Source organism: Sarcophilus harrisii, chromosome 3 (assembly GCF_902635505.1).
Source record: "Sarcophilus harrisii chromosome 3, mSarHar1.11, whole genome shotgun sequence".
Classification (NCBI taxonomy): domain Eukaryota; kingdom Metazoa; phylum Chordata; class Mammalia; order Dasyuromorphia; family Dasyuridae; genus Sarcophilus; species Sarcophilus harrisii.
Genome location: NC_045428.1, coordinates 277,351,263 through 277,372,480, shown reverse-complemented (window position 1 = coordinate 277,372,480; position 21,218 = coordinate 277,351,263). Strand labels below are relative to the sequence as shown.

The 21,218-nt window shown below is 36.1% G+C and overlaps 2 protein-coding genes across 2 annotated transcripts in view; one reads left to right on the top strand and one right to left on the bottom strand.

Moving 5' to 3' along the window:
• The window catches only part of CMSS1 (cms1 ribosomal small subunit homolog), a 256,396-nt gene that overhangs the window by 52,487 nt on the left and 182,691 nt on the right, over positions 1-21,218 (bottom strand). The window lies entirely within an intron of this gene.
• The window catches only part of FILIP1L (filamin A interacting protein 1 like), a 321,412-nt gene continuing 306,270 nt past the window's right edge, over positions 6,077-21,218 (top strand). The window contains exon 1 of the mRNA XM_031959560.1: positions 6,077-6,586. The gene's annotated coding sequence lies outside the window, so the exon portion shown is untranslated. The remainder of the gene's footprint in view (positions 6,587-21,218) is intronic.

Sequence of the window (21,218 nt, the reverse complement as noted above, 5' to 3'; positions counted from 1 at the left end):
AGGAAAAAAATCACCCACTGAAGTTGAAGGGATGATCAGGAGATCAAAGCTGCCTTACCTATGCTACGCCTTCCAGCCCAACTCCACGTGAAAGACTGGAAGGAGAAAGACAGATTCCTCTAACTAAAGTCAGTGGCAAAAAAACAGAGGATGAATTATTGCATCTTTTTACTATGTCAATGACATCAGAGTCAAAGGCAAAGGGGGGGGACCCCCAAACTCAGTACTCTAACTCCCAATTCTCAAGTTATTGTTAGACCTGAAATTTTTGTCACTGTAGAGATTTTATTTTGGAAAAATGCCAAAACATACTTTTAGTCATATTTAAATAACTAGAACATGAAAAAAAAAAACACTAAAAAAAAAAAAAGCCATATAAACCATAACCAAATGCTCTCAAATTGCCCTTTCCATGTACATAGCACCTTCCATTCAGTCTGGGATTCATTTTATTCATTTCTGGAATGTAGCCACATTAGGGAGAAAAATAGTAATTAAGTAGGAGTTGTGGCAATGCCACATAACACTTCTAGACAGGAAGTAAACAGGAATAGTATATCCGATTCTCCCTCTCAGTAGGTTTGCATAACCTTGGCCATTATGATACCTTAGATTTTCGGAAAAAGCAAATAGGAAGCTGGCATGAAGTCAACAAACCTGCAAACTGAAAATTATGTCAGGGAAACAGTTCCTATAAAAAGCACGAGTCACAGGTAATCAAGTAGATCAGGATTGAGGTTGCATAGCTCACCTGAGAGATCACACTTCTTTGTAGCTCTGGTCCAATTAATATTAGGCAAGGGCAATGACTTGGGGGTTTTGGGAAAAAGTGGGAGAAATAATTCATGAAATGATGCCCAAGCTGCTTGTAAACACAGTCCTGTGGAAATGCTAAATGGAGGAATAAAAAGTTAGTGTGACACTTTTCCCCCCACTGCCACTAGTTCCTGTAAGCTGTTGGATTGCTGTCAGAGTCTTCTCATTTATTCGTTTTACTAGGACCACCCTGCCTCGACTTGAGAGGACTCAAAAAGTGGAGCCCTGCTGTATGTGTGCAATTGGAAAGTTTCAAAGTGGCTTTTGTTGAGCATCCGATTTGGCACAAAATGCTTTTCTGAATTAGGAAGGGAACTTATTTTTCATTTAGTGTTAAGATATTTGGGATTAAAAGAGTGCTAGACACTTAAAACATGCTATCATGGAGACAACAACATGTTTATCTTTAGAAAATATAGAAAATATCACCTCAAGCATAAGAAGATAAATAAAAGGAGAGAGCATAGTGTAATCTAAAGAGAGTTGGGTTTGAAGTTGGTGAAGCCAAGTCTGAATTCTGGCTCTAGGACTTACTGGGCTTTAACTTCCTCATCTATAAGAGGGAGTTGAAGTTGATCGTTGGTATCATCACGAATAAATGCAATAAAGAAAAGCTGAGGTATATGCTCCAAGAACAATTAGTTTATTAACTTTGGGTTAGACTGGTTTCAGGAAGGCCAGAGAGCCCAGTGAGGAAGGGGGAAGAAATCTTCTTTATTCTCACTCAGGAAATTCGGAGGGGGTTAGTATCAACCTCTTGCTTTGATCAGTAATTTCCAGCTGCTCCTAAGAAGACTCCTGTATACGCCAAAAGTTTCTAACCACTCCTGCTCCAGACAGAGATAGTTCCAAGGACATTTCTGATACCCTGTCCTTGTAATCCCTCAATGCCTTCAATCCTCTCTTTCTGCAGTTCAGCTGTTCTGTGTATCCAGATTATATGCCCTCCTGCTGTTTCCCAAAACTATGCCCTATAAGGATCCCCTTCTTCCCTTCCTCCTTGGCATCCCTGTCAGAATAAGGCAGGGTGTTGTCTTGAATTTCAGTTACTTGACCCTGAATAAATGCCTCACCTTATTCACTGATCACCTAAATTAGTCTGAGTATTTCCCCAAGACTGACACTAGTTTTGGAAACCTTATAATTGGCTATACTAGGAAAAGTGGGTCAGAAGCCAGGTGTGGCGAATCCCATGCCTTTCTGACAATTTGTAAACAAATTGTTTCATGGGACTCATCTGCCCTCTCGAAATCTTGGCCAGGAGATCAGAATCACCAAGTAGTTTGTTCCCTGGGGCAAGATCAAGCCTCTCCTAATTGCACAAGGACAGAGGAAGGACAGACTGCTTGACTTTTGCTAGGATGGCACCAAGTTAGGCTGGCTGGGGTTTCGACAACAAGCAGATGTGCTCAGGGCTAACTTCATGAATGATAACAACATTCCCTTTTAACCACAACTTTAAACTAAGTCAGAGGGAAAACCGCTTTCTAAGCAAGGTGAGTACAGGTAGATACTAACTCAACTATAAAAATCAACATAACATCAAAACAATCATATTATAAAATCAATAGAGTAGAAATCAAAGATAATATTAATTATTATCTTTTCATGGTGTTCAGGTACTGAATCTATAAGGTCCCTCCTAGCTCCTAATTTGTATCTTATGATCTATTAATGGCCCTGATTCAGAAACCAATGGGGAAATTAAGGTAGGTGTGTGTGTGTGTGTGTGTGTGTGTGTGTGTGTGTGTAAGGGGGTATAACATACTAGAATAATTCCTTTCTTTTCTTCCTCACCTCCCCTAATCACATTGCATTGTTGAAAAGTGGATGAATATAGAGCAAAAACACTTGTGCAGTAAGACAAATTGACAAGGCTACTGGGAAATTATTGCCATTAGGAGAGTATTATGTAATAGTATCAGAATAGAATGCTTTAGGAAACCTCATAGCTGAAGCAGCTGACCCTTGGTATTCTGGCTCATTGGGGTACATGAAATAGATCCTGAAATCTGGATCAAAGTACAGATATATGCAACCCAAAGAATTAGCAGTTCCATTTCTCATATTAAACAACAGCACAACAAACACACAGTTTTAATTGATAAAAGTGAGAAGTTGGACTATTTGTACCTATAATTCTGAAATCCTGAGCTTAAGCACATTACATGTTTTCTTCTTTCCAATTTTCTTTTTTCTTTGGGGTGGGGGGGAAAGGGGGCAATGGGATCAAGTAACTTGCCCAGAGTCACACAACTAGTATATATCTGAGGCAGGATTTCAACTCCAATACTCCTGACTCCAGAGCTAGTATTCGTTCTATCTACTGTACCATCTCGCTGCCCCTATTCTGTTTTTCTAAATGGTTTTAAATGTCATCTTTTCTTTACTTATTCAAATAATGCCCTAGTTCATAGATTAACTAGTACTCTGTCATTATACTTTTGCTATTAATGGTAGCTTCCATGAGGTAAAGTTGCAGGCAGGGAGATGAAATTTTGTTCAAAATGGATAATCTTACTACTGTCTGGGTGAAGAGCGGTGTGGTTAATTAGACAAAGAGATAGCCTTAGAATCAGGAGGAGTGATTGTATGACCCTAGACTAAAAACATTTAACCTCCCAAGTAACTCTCAAAGAATAATTTTGCATATTAGTTTATGATAGACTACTGAAGAGTTTCCTCACATCAATGAAATCAGAGATTCAGGCCAATTCCAATAGACATGATAGAGAAAGCTATCCACATCCAGAGAGGGGATTATGGGGAAACTGAATATGGATCACAACATAGTATTTTCATCTTTGTTGTTGTTTGCTCGTTTTTTTCTTTCTCATTTTTTCTCCTTAATCTGTTTATTTTTTTGTGCATTATAAATGTGGAAATATGTTTAGAAGAATATCACATATTTAACCTATATCATATTATTTATAACCTACATTCTGTCTAAGGGAAGGGGAGAAGGGGTGTGAGGGAGAAAAATTTGGAATACACGGTTTTGCAAGAGTGAATGTTGAAAACTATCTTTGCATGTATTTTGAAAAATAAAAAGCTATTAGTATAGCAAAAATGAAATCACAGAATTTACTCTTCCACCTCTCCCCCTCGTCTTTTAAGGAAGCTTAAAACTGGATAAAATGATTATTTTTTTTTTTAAAAGATGAGTTACATATCTACTTTTCTTATTTTCTAATATCACAGATAATTGATAGTTGTCAGAAAGGCTGTCATGGGGAATGACTGAATTTTTTTCTTGTAATGTGGTTTAGTGTAAAAGCCATTAACTAGTCTGGAATTTAGAAGATGGGGGCTCTTTAGCTGGCCAGCTTGGATTCCCACTTTGTCTCTAAATATAAGTGACCTTGGGCAATTCTTGAATCTATTTTATATTCAGTTTGAAAGATGAGGGTTTGAGAGCTGAATGAGATGGTCTCTAAAGTTTCTCCTAACTCCAAGATTTTCTGACTATTCATTTAATCAAACTACAGCAGTAGATGGATCCCTGTCAGGTGGTCTATCAGTGTGACTCACCTTCGGAGTATTTGTCACTTTGCTACAATATATATCAAATATCCTTTAAAATAATTTTCAGGATCAAGATTTTGTTCTTTTAAATGAAAAAGCATTTATTATTAATAAAACAAGATTTTTGTAACCCAGTACAATAAAAAGATTACACATGAAACTACACATTTAGCATGTTCAACTTGCTATATATTCTTCCCTCTTTATCATTTTAAAATATGAGCAGTCTTATGCCTTCTGAGCATCTGCCAAAGTGTTCTGTGGTAAGTATAGTTACAGAAAAGTCTAGGGAAGAAAAATATTGCATTGGGCTTCTTTAAATCATCTACACATCCATGATTGGAAAAGAGTTTTGCAAAATTTGGAATGACTGACTAGATGTATGAACCAGAGAGAGTATTACAGCTATAGGATGTGTATTGTATTTTCGCCTCATGTAATGATTCAAGATGACCTCAGTTATTTGAACAGTGTGGTGGTCCAAGTAAAACTGTCTACTTTAACTAGAGCATTACTATGAAACATATGGATCATGTATTTTACTTACTATAGCTCATAAAAATAAGAACACTGAAGAGAGATTGCAATCAGAGAGGGTGGGGGGGGGGGGATTAGGGTAAAATATTGTTGCTATTGCCTCATTTTTGACAGGTTGTTCCAGACATATTTCAGGCTTTACAAATGAAATGAGAATGTGCTCATTGCTTAAAACGGAGGATCAGCAAATAATCTGCTTATGGCTAATGAAGAGCCAGCTGTATTTTCACAAATATCCATTTATATTTTAGCAAGTATATCTTCCTAGCTAAGTTTTAGATGGAATACCCTTTCACAACTACCTCAGAGCTCCTAGTGAAAGAGACTGAGTGCAATAGAAATGCAAAGTGAATCAAGGAATGCAAAGAATCAAGGGTTTAATCTGTGAGGTCACCTGGTAATTTCTAACCCCCACCCCTAACTTTACAAGGAGATATAGAAAAGGAAGATAAACGACTGGATAGAAGTTTATTGTGCAGTTGTTTTCAGTCTAGAAGATCCTATTTAAGTTTTTCTTGGCAGCGATACTGGAGTGCCATATCCTTCTCCAGCTCATTTTACAGATGAGGAAACCGAGACAAATAGAGTTAAGTGACTTGATCAGGGTCACACAGCTTATAAGTATCTAAGGCCAGATTTGAATCGTTAAAATAAATTTTCCTGACTCTAGGCCTGGCACTGTAACACCACCTAGCTCTCCGGCTTGTCAAGGTCAACGCTTTAAGTGGCAGAGCTAGGATCTGAATTCAGATCTCCAGAGCCCAAATCCATCTCTTTCATCTATCATTCAAGTTCATATTTAGTACAATATTTAAAAAGCAACAGAATACTCTGGATTAGGCTGTTAAAAGAAAAAAGAGTTGTTTTGTTTAGTCCTATCATCCCCTTAGCAAAGAAATAGAAATTTATGGTTGAAAGGTATTCAATTCAATTATTCAACATGAACCATTCAAATTATTCAGTAAAAAGGCCATTTGTGAGATGGCAGCTGGGAAGAAAAGAGGACGGAGGCTCCTTCTGAGGAGGCTTCTACCTTGGCTAACACTGGCACATGCAACTGAGATGACCTTCGGGAGGGCGCCTTCAAAAGCCGCCTGCCAAAGAGGGTGGTATTGACAGATGTGAGTTTCAGCTGACACATTCATGTGCACACACATAAACACACACACACACAGCGTGTACCTGTCATTACTTGTCTGCTCTGGGCAGATGGCTAGTTGCTCCCGAGGCTCTTCCGAGTCTAGTCTAATTAGCTCCTTTCTTCTCTAAAAACTGACAGGCTAAAGGGTCAGTGTTCTGAGAAGGTCCTCTGCCTTCAGAGTATGAAGAGTGTTGGACAGAGAGTGAGGGGGGTTATATTTAGTGTTTGGTCCCAGGCAGGGTCAGGGTCCTTACCTCCTCGCCTTTGCACCGCTACTGTTTCAGGTCTCGGTCTGCAAAGTGCCTTTGTTTTGGCAGGTAGCAGAACAAAAACCGAGAAAGGATCAAAAAAAAGAAAAAAGAAAAGAGAGAAGCATCAGGATTGTTTGCAGGAAACCCTAGGGTTCCTCTACCTGCAGACACAATCTTATTGGGAGTTCTGAGAAAAAAAAAAAAAGAGTGGCCAGTTTCTTCAGTGCATGATTGAGAAACTGACTCTGGAGTGATTTAAGAAGAGTGCTGCCAGGAAATAACAGAAATCTTAAAGCAAAGGCATACAAACAGTAAGGTAAGCTTGCTTTATTCCATGTTTGTTGTCACTGAGAACAGGTGGTGGTAGTCCATTTCCCTGTAATTTGGGAGACGGGAATTGCAAACACTGCTCTCCAGGAGGGAGCTAGGCTTGACTTATTTTTAACAGTCTCAAAATAGAAATGATAATTCTCAGGTATGACGTACTTAGGATGGACCAGATTTAAAGAAAAAAATAATAGAAATGCTATGTCTAAATATGTGACCTTTATGTTAAATGAAATAATATTGTGCTAAATTAAAATCAGGCACAGGCAAACCTTTTATTTATTGTGCATCTCAAATATTGTGTTTTGTTTTGTTTTGTTTTTTTACAAATCAAGGATTTGGGGAAACCCTGCATTGAGCAAGTCTATTGACCCTACTTTTCTAATGTGTGCTCACAAGGTTTCTGAGTCTCATTTGGGTATATTTCACACTTTTTCACCATTATTATATCAATTATGGTAATCAGTGATCTTTGATGTTATTAATGAAATTATTTTAGGGTTTCATAAACTGCACCCATATAAGACGGCAAATAATAAATGTGTATATTCTGACCTATCCTTCACTCATCTCTCTTCCTCTCCAGGAGTTTTTCTAATACCTGAAACACTACTGAAATTAGGCTAACTAATAACCCTAAAATGGCCTCTAATTGTTCAAGTGAAAGAAAGAATTGATTGGTGCAGCATATGTCATTGTTATATTATTTTAAGAAATTGCCACAGCTACCCCAACCTTAAGCAACCATCACCCTGATCAGTAAGCAGCCATCATCATCAAGTGACCTTCCACCAGCAAAAAGATTACAACTCACTGAAGGCTTGGATTATGGTTAACATTTTTAGCAATAAATCATTTTTAATGTAAGATTTTTTTTTAAAGATATAATACTACTATGCACTTGATGGACTATAGCATAATACAACTATAACTTCCTTTCTTTTGCTGAGGCAATTGGGGTTAAGTGACTTGCCGAGGGTCACACAACCAGGAAATGTTAAATGTCTGAAGCCAGATTTGAACTCAGATATGGTGCTCTATCCACTACACCAACTAGCTGCCCCAACAATACTATTTTTATAATAATAATGATGAGGATAGGGCAGCCAGGTGGTACAGTAGCTAGAATGCTGAGTCTGGAGTGAGGAAAACTTGGATTTCAAATCTGGACTCATATACTTACTGGCTAGATGTCCCTGGACAGGTCACTTAACCCTGTTCATATCTCCCTGTCTATAAAATGAACTGGAGAAGAAAATGGCAAACTAATAGCTTTGCCAACAAAATTCCAAAAGGGACATGAAGAATTGAACCTGACTGAAATACTGAAAAGCAACAAAAAATAATAATGTTTGCATATTAAAATACTTCTCGATTTTTCAACTATATCTATGTGGTCAGATTTTTTTCATATTATTCAGTAAAAACAATATTATCAGATTGAATGTGGAATCAGATAATGAGTATTTAGCTGTTTTATATCAAACAGATTGGTAAATATAGTCATCTTAAAATTCATATTATACATTAACACGTATATATTATATGTTAAGACATAATGAGCTTATTGCTATTTTAAAAAGAATATTCTTTTTATTTTCTTTCTTTTTTTTTTTTCTGCTGAGGCAATTGGGGTTAAGTGACTTTGCCCAGAGTCACACAGCTAGGAAGTGTTAAGTATCTGAGGGCACATTTGAACTTGAGTCCTCCTGACTTCAGGGCTGGCGCTCTATCTACTACACCACCTAGCTGCCCCCCAAAAGAATATTCTTAAAATTTATTAGTTTTAATTTCTCAAATAGTAAATATTGACAACTCAGAAATAAAAACTCTGGGGACCTCAATTTTTTTTTAGTATGTAGAGGGATCCTGACACCAAAAAATTTAAGAAAATTTAAGACTATAGTGGTTCTGCAGAGCAGTATATCTGAAAATTCTGATGAACCTTACTACAAAGCATAATTTTCTTATACTATTGCTAGTGGCGTGTGCATGTGCGCACGTGCGCACACACACACGTACATAACAATATATTTAAAGTAAATATAATATAATTTTGGGGGAGGTATCAGCATTGGGGAGGAATTTAAAAAACAACAACACCCTATATAGGAGTTAGTGTATAAGCTGTGCTTTGAAGAAAGCTAGAGATTTTAAATGGAGTTTTCCTTCTGGAAAGGAAGTCAAAAATTAAGAAAACATCTTCCTTTTTAAAAATTCTATTATTCAGTTCCTGTGACTCAAAGACAAAGTTCAAGATAGAAACCAAGTACTAAGAATGAATAGGCATTCTAGTATAAATGTTGGGACATTCCTTTTGGGAGGCTAACATTTCCTTCTGAGGCTATAGGAGGTTTAGACAAGAGACTTAGTAACTAAGTCTCCTTCTCCAAAAGATTGAACAAGACAGGGAGTCCCCAAGGAAATCACAAGAAAAAGTAGAATTGTTCCACAGTTGTTTGGGTTAATTAAATATGTGCTTTCAGGTTCAAATTTGACAGGAACTAAAAATGTCTCTTACTGATCTCAAAGCAAGTCATTGGGATACCCAAAAGAAGTCAAACATTAAAAAACAATAGTGACTACTTCACCACCTTCTGGGGAAGATTTTTCTAACACTGATAGGTGTGTATGGTAATAGCTTCAAAGCTATTTTTTCAATCGGAAGATTAGGAAAACTTTAAGAGATTGTGGAACAGTGGTAGTAGCTAATAGAGCTGTGTAACTGGTGTTTGCCTTTTGCCTTTTGGTTGTTTGCTTTCTTGAAAGGTCTTTCCTCTGAGTGGTCAATGAAGATCAAGAATTTGGGTTCATTTCTTTTGGATGAAGTATGACATACTTCAGGAAGAGGGGATCCTGAAGGGAAAATGTTTGATAAAGACAATTTTAGCACCAATAATCTTGTAATTCTCCACCAGATGTGAATTGTCACTAGAAAGTTTGGTGGAAGAGCCAGGATCCTTGAGAGTAGTTTCACCAGCCTGAGTTTCTCCTGATCCTCATGTGCCATCTTAGTATTACAGTGATTTTAAAGATTCTTTTTAATAAAAGAATAAAAATATCATGCCATCATGTTATTAGTTTTTTAAAAAAGTTTTTGACTCTTCCCTAAGAATAGTCTATGTAATGTTTGGGCTAGCATTCTGGAGATCCTTTGGATGAGCCTTGGTCTCAGCAGGATAGATACCAGGAGAATGGTCAAGAATAGAGTCTCGATTCTTTATTCTGGCCCAGTCTTGATCTTAGGGCAGGAGGCATGAGAGCCATCAGGAGGATGTTCAAAGATAGAATGTCTCATTTCCAATTCTTCTCAGCTCTTATATACTTTAGTACAATTATATAATTACAACATACTGAATATGTGTGAACTAGAGAACCATTACATCACCATACTAAGTATATATGTAAACTAGAGAACCCTTATCTCATTAATTCCACTAAATTAACATCTTGTTTCAAGTATACTCCAGAGTTCTGGCCTTCTACAAGTCTAGAATTTATCTAAATGACTAACTCAGAATTTTAGTTGATGAATATCACCAGTATAAGACTCATATATGCCTGTGTTCAGACCACTGAATTGTATAGTACAGTAGTCTTTGGCAGGAGTAACAAATGGTGTTTATGGGAAAGGAGGTGCCCGTATGTAATTCTTGTTGTTCAGTTGTTTCAGTCATGTCTGATTCTTCATGACCCCATGTGGGATTTTCTTGGCAAAGATATTGGAATGGTTTGCCATTTCCTTCTCTGCTCATTTTACAGATGAGGAAACTGAGGTAAAGAGAGTTAGGCAACTTGTCTAGGATCACGTAGCCAAGAAGTGCCTGAGGACAGATTTAAATTTGGAGTTTTTCTGACTCCAGATCTAGCACTCTATCCACTGTGTCATTTAGCTGCCTATTATATGTAATACAATAGTTAAAGCAGAAATAATTTTGCCATTTGGAAAAGTGATAAGATTAAAAATAGCAAGTTAGGCCTAAACCTAAGAAAAGCAATATTGATTAAATGGTCTTACCAATATAACAATGAGATATCTTCCCTTTTTATTATAGCAAGTTTATTTTATGAATCACATTGGGAGAGAAAAATCAGAGCAAAAGGGAAAAAAACCATGGGAGAGATTAAAAATAAAACCAAACAAACAGAAAAAAGAAGTGAACACAGCATGTGCTGATTTACATTCAATTTCCATAGTTCTTTTTCTGGGTGCAGATGGCATTTTCTGTCCAAAGTCTATTGGGATTGCTTTGGATCATTGAACTGCTAAGAACCAGGCCTTTCATAGTTGATGATTGCACATTCTTATTGTTATTGTGTACAATGTATTCCTGATTCTGCTTGCTTTTCTCAGCATCAGTTCATGTAAATCTTTCCAGGCCTTTCTATAATAAGCAGTAATGAGTACATCAAAATATACTTCTGAAACTTTATTAGTATTTTGAAAGGGGAATAACATAGACAAGTATACTGGGTTTTAACTCTTGGTTACTAATGAAACTTAGCTAATTAATGATTAAACAGACAAATGTTGCTACATTTTTATCATATTTTTTTTCCCTCCCTAATGCTACTTTGCTACTTATTTTTACTGAAGTTGTCCACCATGTTTTATTTCCCTTTGGGAAATCAAGGAATGACAGGATAGTGGCAGCAACTTGTTTGGTGATTGTCTTGATGAATCTGAAATAGCTAATCATATAGTTATCCCATAAGTATATGGATAAAACAAAGGTTACTCTATCTCCGCTCTATTTTTTGGACACTATACTAGAAATGCTAACTATAACAATGAGATGGGAGAGAAATTAAAAATACTTTACAGGATGATTTACTTAAAGTCCAAAGAAGAAGCAAAGAAACTGAGATGATTAGAAGCTTCATTGAAGTTTCAGGATAAACAATTAAGCCATGAAAATTTTTGATATTTATAAAACCAAAAGGGAAAAGATTAAAAGAGAAATTCCATTAAAATAAATTCAACATGTATAAAAGATAGTAATTAACCTAATGGGACACACCTAGACTATATATTATTATAAACATTTGTTATGGAAATAATTCTATAATAAAAGAGACATTATTTATAGTTGGACCAAACTGATATTATAAAGACCATTTGTCCAATCATTTAACAAACATTTATGAAGTGCCTGTTATGTGCCACATATTTGGGCTAGGCAATGTAAAATGTAAAGTTAAAAAAAAAAATTGCTCTGCCCTAAAGGAATTTACATTTTATTGGAGGTTCAGTGAGGGGGTAAGGGGAGAACAACACACACACTAATAAATAAGCATAAAATATATACAAAGTAAACATACATTGGCAGGAAGTTACTAAAAAGCTAACGATAATACTGATGTTAGTAGCCTAAAAGAGTAATAACAAGCTAAAAAGAGAATGAGAAAAATTCTTAAGGAGCTGATATAGGAGCTAAACTCTGAAGGAAAAGAGATATTCTAAGAGTTGGAAGTGAATATGGAATCCATTCCAAGCATGTCAGGGACGGCCTAGGCAAAGTCTTGGACATAGGAGGCAGAGTTCTCACAAGAATCAATATGTAGGGCAGTCTGGCTAAAACATATAGGGGGTGTAAGTGTACAGCAAAATATAATTAGCCTGATTAGGGAGAGTGGAGTCAACCTAACAAGGACTTTACATACTAGGCAGAGAGAAATCGGTGTTTTACCTTAGAGGTGTTAGGAAACCACTGGAATGTTTTGAGCATGAAAATAAGCCAGTGAGACTTGCGCCTTAGGAATATCAATATGCTGTGTGCAAGATGAATTGGAGAGAGTGAAATGTGGAGGTAGGGAGACAAAATAGGAAGCTATTTGAACAGTTGAGCTTATAGGTCCTAAGGTCTGAATTAGAGTGATAGTCATAGGAGTAGAGAGAAGGGGATGGATGTGAGAGAGATTATAGAGACCAGGAGGATCAGTAAGTCAGTAAACATTTATTAAACACCCATTATATTCAAGAGCACTAGAGAAATGATGCTTTCAAACAGCGGTCCTGCAGAAACCTTGAGATTTCCTTGGACAACAAGGGAGATCCAGTTAATAAATTCTTAACAGAAATTAATTCAGACGATTCGCAGGAAGATCTGTGTTGAAGTAGAAGTTTAAGTACTTTGGCCATATAATGAGAAAACAGGACTCATTGAAAAAGACCCTAATGTTGGGAAAGATTGAAGACAAAAGGAAAAGAGGATGGCAGAACATGAGATGGATAGACAGTATCATTGAATTAAAAAAAGAACATGAACTTGCAGAGGCTTTGATAGATAATGGAGGACAGACAAGCATGACATGCTATGGTTCATAGGATCATGAAGAACTGGGTACAACTCAATATGTGCCAGTCATTATACTAAGGACTGGGGATTAATAATAATAATAGGTAAAAGACAATCCCTATTCTCTAGCAGCTCAGTCCAATAGGAGTGGGAGAGAGACAACATGCAAAGAACTATGTACAAACATGATAGATACAGGATAAATTGGAGATAACCAACAGAGGGAAAGAACTAAAATTAAGAAGGACAGGGAAAATTCCTTTAGGAGGTGACATTTTAGCTGTGATTTCAAGGAAGCCAGGAAAGGCAGGAGATAGAGATGAGGGAGAAGTTCCAGGAATGGAGGACAATGAATGAAAATGTCTGAAATCAGGAAATGAACTGTCTTGTTTGAGGAACAGAAAGAAAATCAGTATCTCTAGATTCAACAGAATGTGAGAATAGGGTATAAATATAAGAAGATTAGAAAGGTAGAGAAGGGGGCATGTTGTGAGAACTTTGAACTTCAGAGGATTTTATATTTCATCCTGAATAGGGAGTCATGGGAGAGTTTATTCAGTACCATGGTCAATCTGGTACAGCTTTAGAAAGATCATTTGTTTTTTCACTTAAAAGTATTTCATTTTTGTAAGATTCTGAGTTTAAATTTCTTCTCCTTCCCTCCCTCCTCCCCAAGACAGTAAGCAATCTGATATAGGTTATACATGTATAATAATTTTAAATATATTTCCATATTAGTCATGTTGTGAAAGAAAATTCAGAATAAAAGGGGAAAACAAAAAGATGAAGGAGTATGCTTTGATCTGCATTCAATATCCATAGTTTTTTCTCTGGATGTAGATGGCATTTTCCATCACAAGTCTATTAGATCACTTTTTGGATCACTTTTATCATGGAGAAGAGAAGTTCAACATAGCTGATCACTGCATAATGTTGCTGTTATCGTGGACAATGTTCTTCTGGTTCTACTCATTTTACTTTTCAGTTCATGTAAAGTCCAGGTTTTTCTGAAATCTTCCTGCTTATCATTTTTCATAGAACAATAATATTCCATTATATTTATATACCATAATTTATTCAGCGATTCCTCAATTGATAAGCATCTCCTCAATTTCTAGTTCCTTACCACTACAAAAAAGAGCTGCAACAAACATTTTTTGCACATGTAGGTTCTTTTCCACTTTTTTAATGATCTCTTTGGGGTACAGGCCCAGTGCTGAATTAAAGGGTATGCACAGTTTTGATAGCCCTTTGGGCATAGTTCCAAATTGTTCTCTAGAATGGCTAATTCAATAGGAAGATCACTTTGATAGCTCAATGGAAGATGGACTAGAATGGGGAGCAATTTGTGGCAGGGAGACTAAACAGTATAAAGACCTACCCCAGGATGGTAACATATGTGAGGAGACAGGGGGATGTATGTGAGATCTAACATGGGCAAGACAGGACTTGAGCAACAGACTGGCAATGGGATGAAGATGGGATGAAAGATAGTGAGGAACTGAGATGCAACCTCAGTTTTGAGAGGATGGTTCAGTTCATGATGCTAAATGAAGTGAATAGAACTAAGAGAACATTGTACACAGCAACAAGATTATGTGATGATCAAATGGATGATGGACTTGACTCTTTTCAACAATGAGGTGATTGAGGACAATTCCAATAGACTTGTGATGGAGAGAACCATCTATATCCAAAAAGAAGACTGGGGACTGAATGTGGATCACATCACAGTATTTTCATCTTTTTTGTTGTTGCTTGCTTGTTTATTTTTTTATTTTTTCCCTTTTTGACCTGATTTTTCTTGTGCAGCATGATAAATGTGGAAATATGTTTAGAAGAATTGCACATGTTTAACCTATAGTGAATTGCTTGCTGTCAGGGTTGGGGAGAGGGGGGAACAAGGTTATGCAAGGGTGAGAGTTAAAAAATGCATATCTTTGCATGTATTTTGAAAATAAAAAGCTATTATTAGAAATGAAAAAAATTATAACGTTCAATTCAAGATGTCTAAAAGGCAGTTGGAGATGGCAGGCTGAAAGTCAGCAAAGGGGTAAGGGCTGGATAAGCAGATTTGAGAATCATTAGCATAGAGATGACTATTAATCCATGATAGCTGAAGAGATCATCAAGTGAAACATTACAGAAGAAGAGAAGTGGGCACAAAACAGAGTTCTGTAGCAGTTATGATTAGCAGTTATGGCCTGGCTGAAAATACAGCAAAGGAGACTGGAAAAAATTGGTTAGGTACAACTCAGGTTGTGAGTTACAACCGATTTACAAATTTCATGCTATGTCACTCAAACTGTCAAAGGATTATTTTTCAGAGCTAGACAAAAATTTAAAAGTCATCTGGAGTTACAAAAAAGGCAAAAAAAAGAAAAAAAAGAAAAAGAAAGAAATGAGAGGATATAGTGAAGAGGAGAAGGGGAAAGGAAAAAGAGCATCTGACAATATCAGATCTCAATTACATTTTAAAGTAATTTATCATCAAAGCTATTTAGCCATCTTTAAAAAAAAAGTAGATCAATGGAACAGATTAAGAAGAGTCAGTAACAAATGAATGCAATAGTCTAGTATTCTCTAAATCAAAGAACATAAACTCCTAGAAGAAAAACTTCTGGAAAAAATAGAGAGCAATTTGAGGGTAAGGAAGAAAGATTTTTGTTTTGTTTTGTTTTGCTTTGTGTTATCTGAAATAATTTGAAACAAACAATAAGTTTTAAATTGATCAGCAACCCATGTGAAAAGGTGATATTTAAAAAAAATAGGGGAATGGAAGGTTTCTTTTTTTTAATTGTTACAGGGGAAATTCATAAACAAGTAAGATAGAGAACAAAATACAAAGTGCACAATTTTGAAATAGTTTTTGAGGGAATGAGGGGGTCAGGCAACCTGGGTTAAGTGATTTGCCCAAGGTTAACACAGCTAGGAAGTCTTAAATATCTGAATGAATGTAAAGGACTATTGTTAACTAAAAATTATTGAACAATAAAATAGTTTATGTCTGACTCTGTGATCGCATTTAGGATTTTCTTGATAAAGATGCTGGAATGGTTTGCCATTTCCTTCTCCAGCTCATTTTCCAGATGAGGGAACTGAGGCAAACAGGGTTAAGTGACTTGCTCAGTCACACAGCTAGTAAGTGTCTAAGGCCTGATTTGAACTTAGTAAGATGAGACTTCTGAATCCGCACCTTATCTATTCTGACACCTAACTGGCCTTTTTATTGTACCATAAGAAGTAAGTAATATAAGGAACCCTGAGAAACAAGAGAAAAACTGAAGTAGAGTAAAGATCACAGAATCAGAAGAATATACATGACTATCATAATGAAAATGTAAATACAAGTTTTCTAGCACAGCCGTGTCAATCAGAAGAATGTACATTACTATTATAATGAAAATATTAATTCATCTCAGATCAATAAATCAATTAAAGTTTTATTAAGGGCTGCTTATTCTGGGCATATAAAGAAAAGGAAAAAAACAATAGTGTGTTGACTAACCTTGGTCCTTAAGGGGAGAGGTGATGGAACATACTTCCTTCCTCAAAACTGCAAGATGTGGTTACTATGTTAGTCAGTACTTTTGCTATAAGAAAAGTTCTACAGGGAATTGGAAATATGTAGGGAAATTAGTGTTTTTTAAAAAAAGACATAGGGAAAAAACTCAAAAAGATGTAGCCACAGATTATAAAAGCCTTAAGTTCAACAGTCAGTGTTTACAGAGGAGACCTTTATGTGAGTAAAATGGGCATAGGAAGGGTTCTTAGGAATAGGACTGAGACTAACTTTTCCAAGAATCTTTGTTCACTATGATCTGATAACAGATTGATAAAAAAGTAGCTATTTTCAGTATGTGAAAATGATGTAGTGATTAGAGGTACACACAGTAATCCTTTGTTTCAGCTGCTCTAAACTTCACCAAGTGAAACTATTTTAAGATTGGTCAGAGAGCACATGGGCCAGGGCCTTGTTCTTTATATTTTCATTTCAGAACTGAAGCAGGTGCAGTGATTAGTTTAAAATTTAAGAAACTGTCAATTTCCTTGAAACCCATAGCAGGAAGTAATATTATAACAGAGCAAAGTATCAGTATGATTTAGGGGCTTGGATTTCTTTAAAACATCATTATTACTTGAACATGGCAATTTCCCTTTGAATTGCTATTTGGGTAAATGAAATATCTTATTTAAAATGCACAAAAAAAGGAGATTAAAATTATTTGACTGAAGGTAAAGCAGTGTGACCATTTATCATGCAAGTACAGCTATGTCTGTACAGCTGTGTCAAAGCACATGAATCCAATAGGATAGCCCTATTACTGTGACCCATCTCCCTGGAATAAAGACCACTGATTCCATCAGTTAGGAATACTATATTACTAACCACAGAATGTGGGGAAAACAGTAGAAAATAGCCACTTATTATGGTGGCTAACCATTTTTTTCTTTTAACAACAGCAAGATCCTTTAAAAAAGAGAAACAAAAAAGACAAACAAAAACCCTCCCAGCAACAAACCATGCGAGCAAGTGGAAACATGTAGTTAATACATGATATTTAAGAAATAATCAAATATTAGATAATTTCTTAAAACTTAGGGTTCTGCTTTGAGGGTTAATAAAACTTTCAATATCTTCTCTTGAATATGAATACTTTCTTCTTTTTTTAGGGGAAAGGACAAAAGAAAATAAATATCAGTACATGCTGCATGGGTAGAAGGAAGGGAAAAACAATTTAGAAGTTTTAAAACCATAAAATTTTTGGGTGGAAAGTAACTTGGGAAGATAATTTCAGTCTCACCACCTCTTTTAAACAGATGAGAGTAAATGAATCTAAGATGAGTTATATGGCTTTCTCAATGAGTGGCATAACTTGAATCCAGATCTCTTAAAAAAAAAGACAAATTTAATAAGTATATTCAACAAACATGCATATTTTATGTGTATAAAAATGCTGCATATTAAACTATGACTCAGATATATTAAATTGAACATGCCAGTGGTAACATGTCCTTGCTTGTCTGTTTCACTGATGCTTTTTTCCTCTCTTTTTTTGCATTACTTTCACTACTTATCCACTATCCCTTAAAGTTTCCCCTATACATAAAAGTACCTCTTTGTAACAAAGAAGTATAGTCAAGCAAAATAAATTTACACATATAAGGCACACCTGAAAATATATGCTTTCTTCTGCAGTCTATATATGTCAAGTGGTACTTCAGCATCAGTCTTCTAGAGTTATGATTGCATTGACAAGGATGGACAGTTACAAAACGGGGGAAAATCAAGTCCTTGCACTGAAAGACCTTGTGTTTTACTGTCATCTATAGATATGCAATGTGACTGTTTTTTGAATAAGCATAATATCTAATGACTGATGTTCCTGGAATACAGATAGACTATGTATTTGAAAATGAACAGATAAGAGATGAGGAAAGGTGGTAAATAGGTTTCTTCACATTCACTTTGCTACATCATCAAAGAAATGTGATAAGAGCCACATATATATGGTTAGGTAGAATATGAGCCAGGTTCAGGATAGAAAGGACTTTAAAAACGCCTTTCTATAACTGTTATTGATAATAGCATGTATACATACCATGTATCATACCTCATTCAAAGGCTGGTCCCTTTATGAAAAACCATAGGAACAGTAAGAGTTGTACAAAAGAGCAATGGGTTTACTGCACTGACAGTCTTTGGTCAGTGGAGGGATTCTCATTTGTTAGATTTGTTCTGATGAGGAAGTCCATTTGGGTTGGATCAGACAGGGGCTGGACTCCCTCCTTTCAATTCTCAAGTACTATGATTCCATTAACTTGTGGCTGATTTCTCTAGATGAGAGGAATCTTTCACTCTTAAACGTTAGTCTTTTGTAACATATTACTGTAACAAAGTAACATAACTTTTCACATATTTTTCTATTGTAATCTACTTAAAAGCAAAACAGATCAAGGGGTTAATAATTTAGTAGAAGAACTAAATTCTATTATTATTTCTATATTAATCTGAGACTAGTCACAGATTCTGAAGCCTTATTTGCATTATTTATTTATTGATATTTTTCAAAATACATGCAAAGATAAATTTCAACATTTACCCTTGCAAATTTTTTCTCCTCCCCACTTTACCTAGACAGCAATAATCCAATATAGGTTAAGCATATGTAATTCTTTTAAACATATTTACACAACTATGCTGCACAAGAAAAAGCAGATAAAAAGGGGAAAAAGGAGAAAGAAAAAACAAGCAAGCAAACAACAATCAAAAAAAAAAATACTATGTTGTGATCCACATTCAGGATTGATAATCCTTTCTATGGATGCAAATGGCTCTCTCCATCACAGATCTATTGGAATTGGCCTGACTTGAATTAAACTGGTAAGCTGTTTGAATTTCCTCTTTAAATAGATTATCTGTTTAAATAATATTTGGGGTTAGAAAATACAGCTTGGCAAATTCCTGCACGCATACAGGTTTGCGGTCTGAAGAAAAAGGCAGCAGATTAAAAATTAATATAGATTGAGAATTCAATCTAAGGAAAACAGAACCTTTTAGAACTAGAAGAAACCTTTATATTTAATTTGACTACTTCACTTTACAGACAAGAATTCTGAAATCAGAGCACTTAAATCAATCAGTCAGTCAAAAAGCATTTATTAAGCATCTATTATAAGTCAGGAAGCACAATTTCTTTCTCAACGTTACTCAGAGATTGGCAAAACCTAGTTTAGAACCTTAGATTTCTTGGTTATTGTTTACTGCTGCTTTCATTATCCTAGGTTGCCAGTCGCACAGACCAGATAGTTTAATTTCTTAAATTTCTATCTATACTGCCAACATGGCTATGTGGGAACTCCTGTTTTATATATGGACAAGTTTTTAACGTGGGATAGTTTCCATGGTATTCTCTCTGTATTCCATTCATTTATCAAGTACTGTACTTGATCAGATATGGTGCTAAATGCCAAGGTGCAGTGTTTGCCTACCAAAGGGGCATGATGTATTTGCGGGAGAGAAATCTCATTTACAGATAACTACAACACGGAGCAGAGGGTTGTAAGTGCCACACAAAGTCACAGAACCACAGTAAATGCTATACAGTTCAAATAAGGGCAGGGTCACTAAGGGAATCTGGAAAGGCTTTGTGTAAAAGGGGGCATATAAGATGGGCTTTGGACAACTGAATAAGATCCACAAAGGCAGTGAGATGGTGTAGAGGATAGAGCACAAGACTTGGAAACAGGAAGACCTAAGTTCAAATTCAGACACCAGACACTTCCTACTATGTGACTGGATAAATCACTCAACCTCTGCCTTAATTTCCTTGACTGTAAAATGGGGATAATAATTGCACCTGTCTCCCAGGGTGCTGAAAGGATCAAAACACATGATATTTGTAAATTGCTCAGCAAAGAGCCTAGCATATAGTATGTTACACAAATGATATATCTTTTCCTCTTCTTCCTCCTCCTTCTCCTCCTCTTCATGGTGGAAAAGTTGGGACAGGGAGCATTTTAGGCAGGGGGGATAGCCAAGTAACCAAGGTAGAAAACTCAAAGTCAGATGAAGTGTATTTGGAGCAAATCCACTGGCCCAGTTTAGGCAGAAGGATAGGTTTGCAAAAGAGAGCTAAGCAGGCAAATCACTTAACTCTGTTCGCTTCACTTTCCTCAGGTATCGATAAATGATCTTGAGAAGGAAATGGAAGACCATTCTAGTCTCTTTGCCAAGTTAACACTGAATGAGGTCATGAAGAACTGACCATAATTAAAAATCAACTAACAAATAAAGCTGGTGGATCCCTAAAAACTTAATTTGCATGAAATGACCATTCTTAAAAGAAATTGGATCACAAGCTCATAGATTTGCAATTGGAAGGGACTATAAAGATCTTTAAAAAGAAAAAAAAAATCATGAAAATGACTTGCCCAAGAATCATACATGAAGTAAGTGGCTAAGCTAAAATTCAAAGCCAGGCCCTTTGACTTCAATTTTAGCTATCTTGTACTCAATCAAAAGTTTAGCAGCTTCAATTAAGAAGATATTTCATTAAAGGAATTATATTTGAGTCAAGGACTGATTTCAGGTGGGGGTTCCCTTCCCTCCTTTAATGAACTTATCTCATGTAGAGCTTCCAGTGTGAGATCTTCCTCCTTCCTTACTGGCCTTCCTCCCACAGGAGTGGTAATGAGGGAAGGAAGGCACAGAGATCTGGTCAGTGTCCAGCCAGGAAAGGTAAAGGAAAAAGGGGCATTAGCAAGAAAGTGAGACTTCTGCTAACGGCCACCTTTTTTTTACCCTTTCCAGCTGGACAC